A 15,399-nucleotide genomic window follows, 5' to 3' on the forward strand; every position below is an offset into this window, starting at 1 on the left:
TTCTAATGCACTGGGATGGAAAATCCCGCCGCCAACGGCTCGTGGTGCCTGCAGCATTGAGGGGTAAGGTGGTATGGGCTGCGCATGAGTGGCTCCTGCACTTCGGGGTTCACAAGACCTTTGCCATGCTCCAGCTCGATTTCTTCTGGCCGGGCATGGCAAAGGATGTGGGGGATCTCTTGGGGTCATGCACGCAATGTGCGCAGCGGAAGCCACCAGCGAGGGGGTCCAACCCTCCGCTGCAGTCCATAAAGGTTTCCCGGGTTAACGAGCTCGTTGCTCTGGATATTCTCGGCCCATTTCCCGCTACACCCAGGGGAAATAGGTATTTATTGACAGGGGTCGAATACTTCACGAGATGGCCTATGGCCTGGCCCCTGGCCAACCAGTCGGCAGCAGCCATCGCGGAGGCCTTTGTCCAGGGCTATGTCCTCGACAAGGGTGCTCCGGAACGGCTGCTGACTGACCAGGGTAAGAATTTTTCGGGGAAACTCCTCCGCGAGGTATGCGACCTCTTGGGTACGGAGAAAATTCGGACCTCCCCGTATCACCCGCAAACTGACGGGATGGTGGAACGGCTGCATCGGACTATCACGTCCATGCTGTCCCAGCAGGTATCGGAATCCCAGACAGATTGGGACCTTCGCATTATCGGTGTGTTACAAGTCTACAGGATGGCTCCCCACGCGGCCACCGGATTTTCCCCTTTCTTTTTAATGTATGGCCGCGAGGCTAACCCCCCTGTGACGACCCAGCTGAAGCTCTCGGCGCCTCAGGCAAAGTCTACCTTGTCCAAACACGTTAAATTTAACATCAGCAAATTATCTGAGGCGCGGGAAGCGGCCGTGCAAAATTCTGAACTCCGCCAGAAGGCGAACGAGAGGCTTCGGCTGGGGCGGGTACATGTGTTCAAATGGAAACCAGGGGACAGGGCATGGTTGCATTGTCCCCAGGTGCCGCTGGCAACCTCGTCAAAGTTGGTACGGCCGTGGCGGGGGCCAGTGGAGGTCGTACAGGTCTTGCGGCCGCAATGTGTTCGCGTCAAATGGGGGAGGCGTCGGTGGTACGTGCACCCCTCAAGGTTGAAACCGTTCATTGCGCCGCCCCGTGGTTCACACACACACACGCATGGCCAAACGTGTGAGGGGTCCGCCGACTCCCCGACGTCGCTGCTCTCGCCTAACCTGACATCAACTGTTCCATCTCCAGGTGCAACAGGAGTGACGGGTCCACGCCCGCCAACCCCTCCCAGAGGGGTCGGGGGTCACTCGGCAGCGACGCCAGACTCTCTTGCAGCCGGACCGTCAACAACCGCCACTGAGCGTGCCGGGACGGGCCCTTGTGACGGGCCCGCCGCGAGAACGCGCGCCAAAACGCGCAGACTATTGTGAGGTCGGCCCTTGCGGACAGTGGGGGGGAGGCGTCCGGAGTGCGTGTATATATGTTGGTTTTGGGGAATGGGGTATTTATTCGGGGGGGTGCGTCGGGTTATTTTTTTTCTCTTCCTGTTGTTGTTCTTGTTATAGTTCTCATTGTTCTTGTTTAAATTACGCGAGGCACACACACGGATTTGGGGAGGGATGCACCTTTATTCTGATTTTTTTTTGCAGCCGGGGACGTCTGCGAGTTGTACAGGGGGGGGGGTGATGTAGAGGTGTAATTGTGCATGGCCACGGATGGCTAAGGGGCGTGGTTAGGGCCGTACACAGGGGAGGTGCTCACACCGACGTCCGCACCTGCATCCCCCACGGGCCCCTCCCAGGGGCCGAGTACTATAAAAGGTGGTGAGCCGGAGGGCTCGAGGTCGAGTATTAGCTTAAACCAGCGAAGACAGAAGACCAGCTTAAATAGGCCCCAGAGCTCCCCTGGCTCGCTGTCCTTATCAGGGCCGACCAGGGCAAGCCGGTGGCGTGGCCCCGAGAGCCCAGACTGACGAGCCGGTCTGGAGACTCAGGGTGCCGGGATCCTAGCTTGACCAGGGCTGGGATAGTTAGCCTCCCCTAGCTCCGTAGTGGAGGACTTGGGCGTAGGTTAGCGGGGTTAGATGTTGTGTATCCCTGTAGCCGAGTGAAGGGGACGATACCCCCTTAAGTACTGTGTGTACCCGTTACTGTGCACAAGTTGGTGTTAATAAATAAGTGTGCCTCCGACCCTGTCGTCAAGCCTCCTAAATTCATACTACACATGCACCACAGGCGCGGCACACTGCAAGGAAGAGAGGCCGGAGGGAAAGGTCATCGCTCCCGTACACATGGCAGAGGGCGCACAGGGTGAGGTCCAGCTGACCGACCATGACCTGGTGCTGACCTTGTACGATTGGAGACGTCTACAGCTGGAGGAGGCCCCCTTGTGAGCGCTACGCGCCTCAGCGGAAGCAAGGGGGAAGAAGTACATCATATGGGAGGACCTCCTCATGCGATGAGACCCGGCAGGACGCCAGTGATGCCTGGTGGTTCCAGAGTCGCTGCGTCGACAATTGGTCATGGACGTGCACTGCCGCCAGCTGCTACACCTGGCGGGGTGGAAGACACTGTCCTCATTACAGGGTCGGTACTTCTGGCCAGGCATGACCGCTGACGTGCACCGATGGGTCGCTACCTGCATCGAATGCGCGCGGCGGAAGCCACCACCCCGGGTAACCCAGGCGCCCTTGCAGCCCATCACAGTGACCAGGGTCAACGAATTGGTTGTGTTGGACATTCTGGGACCACTGGCAGTCATGCCACGGGGAAATAAATATCTGTTGGTTGGAGTCGAGTAGTGCACAAGGTGGCCGATGGCGTGGGCCCAAATGGCACAGACCATTGCCGATGCCTTCGTGGGGGGCTATGTGGGGGGCTATGTTCTTGATATGGGAGCACCTGAGCGGTTGCTCATGGATCAAGGCAGGAATTTCTCCTCCCAGCTATTGAAGGACATCTGCTCTATCCTAGGCACTAAGAAGGTCCGAACATCTCCATATCATCCCCAGACCGATGAGATGGTGGAGCTGCTTAACCGCACCATAGCGGCCATGCTGTCCCAAGTGGTGGACGAAAACCACTCCGACTGAGACTTCCACATCCCATCGGTCTTAGCGACGTACAGGGTGGCCCCACATGCAGCAATGGGGTTCCCGTCGCTTTTCCTGATGTACGGACGAGATCCCGTTCCGCCTATTGAGGTGCAGCTGACGGACATTCCCGCGAGAGCCGATGCGTGGCCACAGGCACTAAAGGCCTCCCTCATTTATTTGAGGGAGGCCCACCAAGCAGCCGATGCCGCATCGGCCACTAGCCAAGGGAGCAATGTACGGATGCGGGAGAGGACAGTGACAGCCAAGCCCTTTAAAGTCGGGGAACAGGCATGGCCACACTGTCCTCAGGTGCCGGTCGGCCTTCCACCAAAGCTGCACTGACCCTGGAAAGGGCCGGTCAAGGTCGTTAAAGCACTCCGACCGCAGTGCATCCAGGTCCAACTGGGTAAGCGACGATGGTTTGTGCACCCCACCCGCCTTAAGCCATACATCTCTCCACCAGCATCTCCACCATCGTCACCGCCATCATCACCGCCATCGACACCGCCATCATCACCCCTACCCGGGCCAAGGTCGCCGACCACCACTCACCGACCCGCATGGGGTTCGGTGCCCTGTGTTCCCTTGTCACCTATAGCGCCCCATGTGAGGCCTGACGGAGAGGCGGCACGACCGGGGGTCGCGGGGGCTGGAGAGAAGCGGCACCAGACAAGGCGACACCGGCGCCACCAAACCGGGGGCCATGACGAGAGGGCCTCCGACGGAGGGGGCCGCCGCGGTCATCTGCAGCCTGTGGATGTCTGGGCTGTTACGGGGCTCTGGCTGGAGACCCGGGCAGACCGTTCAATTCATGTTGTTGAGTTATATTGGATTGTATGGTTGCGTGGGGGTTAAGGGCGGTCCTCTCTGTCAGTGGGGAGAGGCTCATGGGGAGACTTAAATGGTCCATGGGGCAGGCAGAAGCGAGCACGGTTTTTTTTTCTGGGGGGGGGGGGGGTGATGTAAGGGATGTCAGGGGAAGGATTCCCACCAAAAGGAGGGGGGTGGGACGGTGACAGGGGAAGGGGGAGGAGCAAGAGAGGAGATATAAGAGAGAGAACGGGCGGGAAGAGGGGGAGCTTGGTGGGAACGAGATTGAGGCAGCTGGGGACAGGTGTGGATTGGAGAAAGGAATAAAAGACGAACCCCCTGCAACCTTGTGTCGGCTCTCCTTTACACAAGGATGAGAACTTAAAATATATGAACTGCTTCCAACATGTATTTATTAAAATGTTTTAATTGAAATAGAACACTCAAACATAGAACAATTGTTAAGTTAAATAAAGAAAGTTATAATAATAAAAACAATTCCAATAAGAAAGTAATATGACTTTTCAAATCGCAGCTTTGCGATTTGCTAATTGCATTGTTTAAAATTGCGATTTGAAATCGATTACCTGTAATCGTTCAGTCCTACTTCATAGGTTATAGATTTGAAGCTTTCGTGACTGCAAGGATTCAAATTCTTGGGTTTTTTCGGTAAAGTCACGTGACTTTACCGAAAACACCCAAAAAACTACTTCATAGGTGCTCGCTCGCAGGACTTGCCCCAAATCTGTTAAAGGCTACACGGGAGATGTATTCCTTTGCCGATGCGTGTATGCATGTTCATGTAAGTGATCGCATCCGTGTGTCAATAACTCGATGTTTGTTCGTACGTACTTATCTTTATATGTGTGCGTGTGTGTGCGCGCGCGTGTGTGTGCGCGTGCGTGTTTGCTTGTGGAATTGGTGTGTCCAGGTGTCGCCGTATCTCGTTGCTCTGCGCTTTCCGAGTTGCGACTCCGGGCCGAAGTCGCCGTCGTGAGATCGTAATCTCTCCCTAGCCCATGCAGGGCAGCAAGAGTGCAAATACCTCCCTCGCTGTTAATCTCGTGTCTATCCTTTATTTGTCGCTGGGTGGGATACCGGAGTTCCTTTCCCCTTTTTCATATCGAGTGATAACATTGAACCACGTCTCCACACACACACACAGCCCGTTTGTCAATCCACACTGCCCGTTGAGGTTCCTCCCCTTAGCACTCCGTGTCAGCCGTTGGGGGCTATTTGACCATACTTCACCACTCTGGTCAGTGCTAGTTTGGAGTATACTACACACATCACCTTGGATTTGTTTCGCTTGTGATGCACGACACTGTGCAACCCACAACGCCAACTGCACCTTGCCTTCCTGCAGGGTGGGCCACTCGTCCCAAGCAATATCCAGGCACGAACCTGCTTAGATTTCGAGGCCAAAAGTCTAATAAAAGTTGCTTTGCCTTTCATTAGAGAAAAAATATTTTAGGAAAAATGGAGACAGACGGAAAAACTAATTTGTATATACCTCCGTTACTTTATTTATTTACAAATCATTACCCAATATATATGTGTGGTGAATTTTATTGACAAATGTATGTACGGCGTAGTGGATTAGAATGCCGTTTACCTATTATGTATATGTTTGTGCATTTTTTTCTATTGGGTGCAATTGTGAACGACAGCCATATCAGACATTACTATATCTAATCGACATACACATTGGTTCACTGCAGCTCAAAGACTCAGTCCGGACAAGGCGCGTGGTGAAGTTAGGGGATGTCCACGTGCTCGACATTTGAAGTGCTTGGAGACCAGAATCGGCGATTTCGCCGACAATGTGTTCAGGGAGGCAGTTCCATATCAGGGCAGCAGAGGGAGGAAGTTGGGAGCGTCTGTCCAGGGAGCGATGTTCTCGCAACTTGGGGGCAAGGGCGTGACTTGGCACCGAACGCATTGAGAAGCGCTGCCACGCTGGGTAATTCACTGTTCTATGAACTCGGCCACCAGAGTTCAATTCCCGGCCACGACCAACATCCGTAGCGATTGATATCTGAAGCGGTTCTGAAGAGACCCCGCCCGCGTATCCCCTCTGCCAAGGTTAACCAGCCTGCAATGACCAGCGTAGTAAAGTATGGTAAAGTATCACCCATGACCGACACGGATTGGGCAGGTCTTCATCCAGTAGTGTACTGTATTTACAAAGGACTCTATTAATGAACCTATCCAGATTCTGATCTGGAATCACCGTGATCGCCTCGACTCATCGCTGTATCCCTCTAAATCAGCGGTTCTTCGCCTGGAGTTGCCGCACCCCGTGAGTGCAACTCCAGAGGGTGCGAGACACCCTTTGTAGGGGTGCGAGACATGCCAGATTTTTTTCGAAGGTAAATCATTGAAACACAAATTAAGCACGGGCACGTAAGTACAACTACGTTGTTTCATCAAACCCTCTGTGTGTATTTATTAACACATTCCTGCGGAGGGAGCTGGTAGGAACGTTGGGTTGCTCGGTCAATGGCCAGGGTCAACGGCGGCGTGGTGTATTCCGCAAATATGGCCGACTGTGAGGGCGGGCACAAGCCGGCGTGAGTAGGTTAAACGTTGAGTTTTAGAAGGGCACCACGGGGTGACCAGCCCCTCCCCACCCAGCCCCACCCCTCCCATCCTCCACCCAGCCCCACCCTCCCCACCCAGCCCCTCCCCACCCTCCCCACCCAGCCCCTCCCCACCCTCCCCTCCCCACCCAGCCCCTCCCTGCACGACGGACACAATAATCCCCTGTGGGCTGGTGTAACCAGGAGGTTCCTGCCAGTAACATTGTACATTGTTTACGATTGAGAACCAAAGGGGTCCAAGACTGCAGTAAAGGTTAAGAACCGCTTCTCTAAATCTTCCTCTCTCGTCGCTCTCGCATCTTCGAACTCTCCTTGGATTACTCTCTGTGTTTTGTTCACTGTGATCTTTGTTTCTGTATTTGTTTGCATACGCCACCCTGTCTCTTCACCGCCATCGTATCTCTCCCGAGAAATTAACTGAGGTAACTTGGCAGGAGCCTCATGAAAATTAGTCTTGAGACTCAGTGAGGCTTTCTCAACAACAACAAAAACCTAAACCACCCTACTTGTTTTTCTCCATCCTCTCTCACCGACTCCCCCCCCATCTCTCCACCCCTCTTTCTTTCAGTCGTTGCTCTCTCTCTCTCACTCTAGCTGTCACTTTACCAATTGTCTCATCACGCCATCTCCCATTTCAGTTCCACTCATCTCTCTCATTCTGTGATGTTTCTCTCCCTCCCTCTCTCACGCTCTGTTGTCGTTACTGAAATGCATTATTTATGACAGCATAATGTTATACCACAGGCTGAAAACGCCCTAAATTAAACTATGTAGCCTTCTGGCGCATGCCCGTGATCATTTTGGTGGAAGGTTTGCCAGGCCACACAGAGAGTTGTGGGAAACTCCCGAACCCCCCGGCTTGCGGGAGGCAGACAATCAAGGGTTGGTTCATGCCCCATCTGTGCGGACCTTGAGCGCCATCCCCTTCCTTTGCGTGGTGGCCTTTACCCAGGTGCAATACACAAGGAAAAATGCTCCACGGGGAAATGTAATCGGCCAAACACACGATGTGCCAGTACAGGACCCGTGTGAAATTAGCGCCTTGAGACTCAGCCAGGAGGGGTTTGTCGGGGAGGTGAGCATGGGCGCCACAATGCGGACAGACCCGACATTTTTCCGGACCTCAGCCCCGGGATATCTTGCGTGCTGAAATTAGGCCCCGATGATGAAGTAAGGCTCTTTTGAATGTGGAGGTTTTTTGTTTCTCAATACGAAACGTTTATTTGTTAGTCTTGAAGGCAACACACACACACATGTTCCGTATAAGCGGGCACAAACGACTGCAGGCGTGGAGTGAGTGTTTGTGCGCGTGTGCGTGAACGTCTGTGACTTTTTCACAGTGATGAATGAGCGTGTGTGAATATAATGCATCCGTCTGTTGTGTGTCTGCGTTCTGTATGTGTGTGGGAAGTGGTGGCGCAGCGGTTAGCATGCTGCGCTGCAAACCCAGAGACACGAGTTGGATTCCCACTCACGACCATCACCAGGTCGACTCAGCCTCAAACGAGAACCTGGTGTGAGCATTGCCACTAGGGAGACAAAAGGCGGCCGGGCGTGGTGTTGGCCACCCCACCCCTCGTGTGCCGTGCTAACAGCACTTGCCCCAACAGTTTGTTCAGGCTATACGGGGGCTCTTTGTCTTTGTGTACACGTAGATGTTAAAATATCAGGGAAACTGGCTAAACTCGATCGTCCGTGTAAATAATAAAATACATTCACACTCAATGTACTCTCTCGTGTACAGGTGCGTACGTGCGCGTCTCTGCAAGTGCGTGGGCCCTAAAGATGCTTTCCACGTGTGCAAATATGTACACTGGCAATAAATTAGTGTGCAATTGTGCACGCGTGTTATTGCTCTGGGCTTGTCTGTATTATCGGTCGATGTGTGTGTGTATATATAGTAGCGTCCATGCATTAACTGCATATATTTGTGCGAATTAATGTGCGGCAGTGTGTGTGTAGGATATATTACAGTGTGCGTGTGTGTATGTATGTGCTAGTGTCTCTATTCGTGTTCGTGTGTATAATATCGTTAGTGTGCACGCGTGAAAGCATGCGTATTGCATGAGCTTATGCATTTTGTGCGTGTCCGTGTTGCGTGTGGGAGCACGTGTGTATGAGTGCACGTGGTTGTGTGGGGAGTGGTAGTGTCGTGTCGTGGTTAACGTGCTGCGCTACGAACCCGGCCACCCGAGTTCGATTCCCGCTCACGGTCAACACCAGTGACGATTATCTGAACTGGTCCAGGGCCTCCCCTAGATCGACTTAGCCTTAAATACGTACCTGGTACGGTTGGTACACATCGCCACTAGGGAGACAAAGGCGGCCGGGCGTGGTGCTGGCCAACTACCCCCTCGTGTGCCGTGCCAGCCTTCATCGGTGCTCTCTTACAGCACTTGCCCCAGCAGTCTGTGAAGGCTATACGGGGGATCTTTGATCTTCATGTGTGTGAACGTCTGCGTGTGTGATCACTTGTGTGTGTACACGTGTGTGTGTGTGTGCGGTGCACGCGACGTCACTCCTCTCCACGTGTCCGCATTGTTCTGGTCTCCTGGGTTCACTTTCCAGTCATGTAAGCCACGAACTCTACAACAACAACAGCAGCAACATGAACAACAATGCCGTATAAGCATAACGATTGATAGGGGGGCGTCCATGTATCATTCTCGTCTCGACGAAGGTGGCCAATATCGGTCATTTTTCTGAAAAAAATTGCTTGACAGCTCAGTCAGCCTTACCTGGTAAAATAAATAAATAAGTATACATTTGCTTCCTAACACATATACAGAGAAGCAATTTAACCTCTTAATGCCACAGTGTATCGTGACGAATACGTTGAGGGCGTTTTGTTAGTTTTGCATGTTGCCCCACTGCAACACTCAACACAATGTTGGAGTCACCAGGCTCCCATGTTCTCCACAGTTTCGCACGACGATTATAGCCTCCCCCCCCCCACTCTAATCCCCACACCCCCCACCAAATTCAAATCCTGCCCTAAAGGAACATGGCCACGCGAAATAAGAGTGTCGCCTGGAGCTGGTGAAGTCGTTCCCGCAGCTTCTTCGGCTGAGCTAACGCCAAAGACAAGACAAAGATCTCACGTATAGCCTTGCCAGACTGTTCGGGCAAGTGCTGTGAGCGACCACCCATGAAGGCCGGCGCGACGCATGAGGGGGTGGGTGGCCATCATTAAACCCGACCACCTTCGTCTCCCTGGTGTGTGGTGTTTGGATGTTTGCACAGGTGGAGTCGACCTGGGAGAGGCTGAGGACCGGTCCAGACAGTCGTCACTGGTGGTGTTGGCAGCAGGGTGATCCCAGCCACTGTGTACATGTCTACGAGACTGCGAGTGTGATCGTACCACAAGGGGTTGGTGGGTCACGCAGGTCCCCCTATATGCTGCACTACCACAATCACTGCAGTTTTCCTTGCGCTCTCGATTGAGGCATTTTAATGCCCCTTCCTCATCCAGCAGTGGACTGACAAAACTCGCTGTACGTGTGCACTCGTTTCGAATGTTCGTGATTGTTCGATTAGGGTACGGCTGGTTGGGTGTGGTGTGGGTGGAGGAATGTGTGTGGATGGAGGCGTGGGTGCGGTCGATGGGTGTGGACGGGGGATTGGCAACGTGGAGGGTGTCGTGCAGTGATTGACAGGTGTGGCATGTGTGGTGTGCTGCGCGATTGGTAGGCTTGCAAGTAAAGAATGGTGTTGTGGTGAGCGTGGTACGAGCGCTATATGTTATGTTTAGTGTGGCACGTGTGGTACTCCGCATGGGTGATAGATGTGGCTGTGTGAGTGGTGTTCTTGTGGTGGTATGGTAAGAGTGGTGGTGTGGTATGGGTAGAGGTGGTTGTGTGAGTGGTGGTGGTCTGGTGAGTCTGGTGGTGTGGTGTGCTGCATCGGTGGTAGAGATGGCTGTGCGAGTGGTGGTGTGGTGGTGTGTATGGGTAGAGGTGGTTGTGTGAGTGGTGGTGGTCTGGTGAGTGTGATGGTGTGATGCGCTGCATGAGCGGTAGAGTTGGCCATGTGAGTGGTCGTGCGTTGAGAGTGTTTTTGGGGATGCGTGTACTTGGAGTGGCTTGGCTGTGAGCACTCCTCCACACGAACCCTTGATGTCGATTTTGCCATCAGCGGATTTGTCCGCCGAACGCATGAAGTCCTCGAGTTTGTCCTCGGCCACACCAAGGGTCTTCGCTCCGGCCTGGAGTTCGTTCATCGTCAGATAACCCGAGCCATCCTGCACGATCGGGGGGGTGGGGGGGGGGTTAGGGCGCGGGACGAGAGGGGTGGGTGAAGAGGGGTGCATGGGATACAGGAGGGATGGACAGAGGGAGACATCCATCATCATCAGTCATGGTAAATCCACTGCCGGATGAAGGCCTCCCCAAGATCGCTTTATTAAAACACGACGTGCTTGCCTCAAATGAACCGCAATACCTCGCTGATCTCGTCAAGGAGCACAACCATCACGTGAACTCCGGTCATCCTCGCAGCGGCTTTTCGGCGAACCATCGAACAAAGACGAGCACTGCATTGCTTGCTCTCATGTGCACTTCTGCGGACGTCTGCAACGCCCTTTCCTCCGATATTAGAAGGCCACTAGAACTATGTACTTTCGAATCTACGTTGAAAGTTACTCTCTTTAGGACTGCGCGGATGGCTACGTACGGTGCGAAATAAATTCTCCAAACACACGTCTCCCACGATCATGTGATGTAGTAATCCACCTAGCACCTGCGCGCGAGCTGATTTATTCACTCCATCCACTCGGTGGACGTCCTCTCGGACGCATTCCATTCCTTGGCTGCCACTCCGTTATTATTCTTGACCATCGACAGACACAGCCGTATTGGGAGACACATTTGAGCGCGCGCTGTGTGCATTTTGAGAGCGCGATTTGAGAACGGGGATGGGTGTGTGAGAGAGGCAGAGTTGGAACGTTTCAATATAATTTTGTTTAACCAGGGGAGAACTCAAGAGATCAGCAAAGTCTAATTTGCAAGAGGGACCTGGGGCATTTTTCTTCCAGTAGGGGGCATTGGTTGCTGTGTGTAGTCCCAATTGAATAATTTGCGGTGCCATTTTAGAATGTGGCAAAAAATGTTGACCCTGACGCCAGGCACCCAATGCCCTCTACTCTTGCCAATGACATCAGGGGATATTTAACTTCTACTGTGAAGCCAATGGCGTGCAGTGTTAAAGTGGCTATTACACCCGCTGCGTTCCAGTTGTGAACCTCTGCATCAAGCGCGTGTGTGTGTGTGAAATGGACCCATGTAGTATGTATCCACGTGTGAGAGGACACTTGAGTGTGTGTGTGATAGAGGAGATACATAGACACGTGCGGGAGAGACTCAGCAAGTTTGTGTGTGAGCAAGAGAACGAAACACTCGTTAGGCGAGTTGTGTGCGTGGGTGTGTGTGGGTGTGTGTGCGATTTTGGAGCGATTAGCGCGCTGCGCTGCGAACCCGGCGAACCGAGTTCGGCTTCCCACTCACGGCCAACACCAGTGATGATTATCTGAACCGGTCCAGGGCCTCCCCTAGGTTGACTAAGCCTCAAAGGAGTACCTGGTGTAGCGTGTAAACATCGCCTCTCGGGAGACAAAGGCGGCCGGGCGTGGTGCTGACCATCCACCCTCTCGTGTTCCGTGCCGGCCTTCATAGGTGCTCGCTAACAGCACTTGCCCCCTACAGACTGTGAAGGCGATACGGGGGATCTTTGTCTTTGTATGTAGGTTTGTACATACATACAAACAGCCTGTTAACTGTTGTTGGATACACGCAGTACATGCGGTTGTTGTAGTGGAACAAGTTCATTGTGACATCTATGGGTGTGAGAGGGTGTGTGAAAGACGGCGAGGTGCAGACAGCCGGGCTGGGTGTGTGTGAGAGCGAGGTAGGGACCCCCCCCCTCCCCCCGTTCTGGCTATTAATTTCAACGTTTTAGAAATCCTTTGGTTTCCTCGGCATGCCCCGGGGATATTACAGGGTGTGGTGGCTAATCATCGTGTGCAGGGTCATGTGAGTTGCAGTGCAGGGCGTGCTCTGATGTGCAGGGAGGAGGGCGAATGTGTTGCGGCAATGCCCCAGCACAGTTGAGATAGGTCAACGTCAATAGCTGATTGATGAGACGTAGCCCCCCCCCCCAGTAATTGCTGGGGTTATGGGTCCTCGAAAGAACATTGTTACATAGGTTTAAGGGCAAGCAGTCATGGTTAGTATTGCCCGTCTCAAACTCACCCAGAATGCTGCTCGATATCGTTAGATCTGAGAATCCGAGCCGGGGTTGAGCACGCATAGTGTTTGGACGGACGACTTTCATCTATGTACGTGGTATAATATATACGTTGAACTGATTTCTCGCCGTACGTAGCCAAGCGCGCTAGTCGGGAGTTGTGCGCGGAAGGAGAACAAACCTCGCGGGCTCGGCTCCAGCTGCTCCTGTCGGATGGCGTGCGGAGTGGGGTGCGTTTGGTCACCGCGACACCGTGACAGTGATTCACCGCTCAGGAGAGTGCATGTTGAGTGATGGAGGAGGAGGGGGGGTGCCGCAAGGGATATTTGATGGCGCACGTCCCAACCCAGCAGCCCTCTCGCCGTGGCCCCGGATTGTGAGGATGCTGTGGGGGTGACGTTGTCAGCAGAGGGCGGTGCAGTCACATCCGTTGCTGTACAGGATGGTCCACATGTGTTGTGACCCAGCCCCCTTTAATTCACTTTTCATGTAATATTTTTTTATTAAAAGATCTGCATAAGGTTTATTTACACCAGAAATCAATATGCGGGGGGGGGGGGGGGGGGGGTGTTAGGGTGTAATTAATTGGGGGGGGGGGTGTCACAAGACATCTAGACCACCCTGTACTGTATTTAGTCTTTGCTCCAACGGCCCGTTGTCGCCCGCCCCAACTGACCAGCGTGGTGATTTATGGCCAAACGACCCGCACGGCGTGAGGAGGCCCTCAGCCGAGAGTGGGCTGCACATTTCTTCATTTCTTCAAGGGTTCAACGGTCACGCTTTGAGGTCCGGATTATAGTCAGAGTTCAGGTGACGGCAGATTTTTAGTGTCCAGATTGGACAGTGGGTTATGATGCCAGCTTCAGTATGAATCATCAGAATAATGTATGGTAAGAGGCTGCATTAGAGTCCGGTGTCAAAGCATGGTTATTTATGGTTCAGGGTGTGTTCGACTATATTTAGATTAGGTTTATATTTGACGCAGATAAAACCCATTGGTGCAATAAATGGCCATTTTGATGGGCACCTGGTTACAGAAACCTGGTTACAGCACACAAACACAACCATCCATGGACAACTGCGTAGGGTCAAGTTCCAAATGGCAAGGGAGTGCACCAGCATGGTACAACCAGCACAAAGAATACACGGCTAATAGAATGCATCAAATACAGAACACACGCAGTATATAAAACTATTAGGATTTTATTCTGGTAATAATACTAAGTTTAATATAGTGCTTTATTTCCCCCAGCCAGGCGTCGCTGAGTCTCAAGATATTTGAAGAGGGTCATGCTCCGCTGGGATGTTTGGAGACTCCCACCTCCGTTTAGCACGGTTGGCGACATTCAGTGCGAAATAAGTTCAACATACATATATAGATGCACGGTTCGATTCAGGCTGGGCAGTGTTTAACACCACAGTTGTTGGTAGGCAGCGCTCTCAGTTAACCCCTGACATTGATCGATTCTTGTATAAATAATCCCCCACTCTCCCGCTGTAAGCACTCATCTATCGCATGCGCGGCACAATAAATGTTTAACTGTTTATGCAAATTATATGCAACTTGACATACGCTTGTTCCCTTTGGCAGGGTGGTGGCGCATTGGTTAGCCCACAGCGCTATGAACCCAGTTAACGCGAGTTCGATTCCCGGCCACAGCTCGTGGTATTTGTACTAGCTCTGGATTTCGTATTCACTCCAATCTGCGCTGACCAGCGTGGTGAAGTATGGTCAAACAACACCCATGACAGACACAATGCAGTGAACTTGATGGAAAAATCAATGTTATGTTGGGCAGACAGGACGAATGATCAGCACGAGACTAAAAGAATACCAAAGAAATATTAAATACTCCCAAATACAACTAGAGGCCCACAGAAATTCGGTTTCGGTTTCGGCGCCGAAAGTTGGCAAATGGCCTCTTACGGCATAGTTTCGGTTTCGGCCGAAAGTCAATTTTTTACTTTCGGTTTCGGCCGAAACCAAAAATTCAGTTTCGAACGGCCTCTAAATACAACTGTCGGCAGTGGCAGAACACGCGTGCCAACAAGGACACTAAATTGATTTGGATAATGTTGAATTTCTGTGCAAAACTAGTTACTACTGACCAAGACTAATTAAATAATTTATCGAAATTGAGAGAAATAAAAGTAATTTTAACCGTTTGGATAGTTACAGGCTTAACTCTGCTTGGAAGCGAGTCATAAAATAATACACTGTTTAAATGCATGCCTATACAGGTCACCATACATCAATGGGGATTACCTGTACGTGGACAATATCAGGTACTGCTATTGCACGCAAACAACAGGAGATACAAGAACAATGTGCACGCATAATGTGCATCCATAATGTATATGGTTTACCAAATTAATAACCCAACCGGCAATGGATACCCATTGTGATGTATATGCATTCATTAACTCCCCCCCCCCCCTTCGCACGTGAAAGGCTCATACGTGACGTCATCACATCTACGCCTCTATTTAAGGAACGAAACAGGAGGATTTCTCCACAAATCTGACTGTCGCCTGATGATGCTGGTTGTAATTACTGGCGAAACGTCGTACTTATATTGTAAATGTTGTAGATTTGCTCTCCAACACACCGGTGTGCTGTACTAGTAACGAATCTGCATGCTCTGTTTACATGACAAACATTACTAAATTGGCTGTGTCGGGTGGTGGCGG

General features: G+C 52.2%; 1 long non-coding RNA gene across 1 annotated transcript; it reads right to left on the minus strand.

The window, feature by feature from the left end:
- Positions 1–8,851: 8,851 nt before the first annotated feature.
- Positions 8,852–13,074, minus strand: LOC144932273 (uncharacterized). Its single transcript, XR_013636886.1, has 3 exons — positions 12,890–13,074; positions 10,579–10,708; positions 8,852–9,054 (listed from the first exon to the last, which is right to left on the minus strand). It is a non-coding gene; the product is annotated as an uncharacterized LOC144932273 (long non-coding RNA).
- Between the last annotated feature and the right edge of the window lie 2,325 nt (positions 13,075–15,399).

The sequence above is a fragment of the Lampetra fluviatilis genome, chromosome 5 (assembly GCF_964198595.1).
Source record: "Lampetra fluviatilis chromosome 5, kcLamFluv1.1, whole genome shotgun sequence".
Taxonomy (NCBI): domain Eukaryota; kingdom Metazoa; phylum Chordata; class Hyperoartia; order Petromyzontiformes; family Petromyzontidae; genus Lampetra; species Lampetra fluviatilis.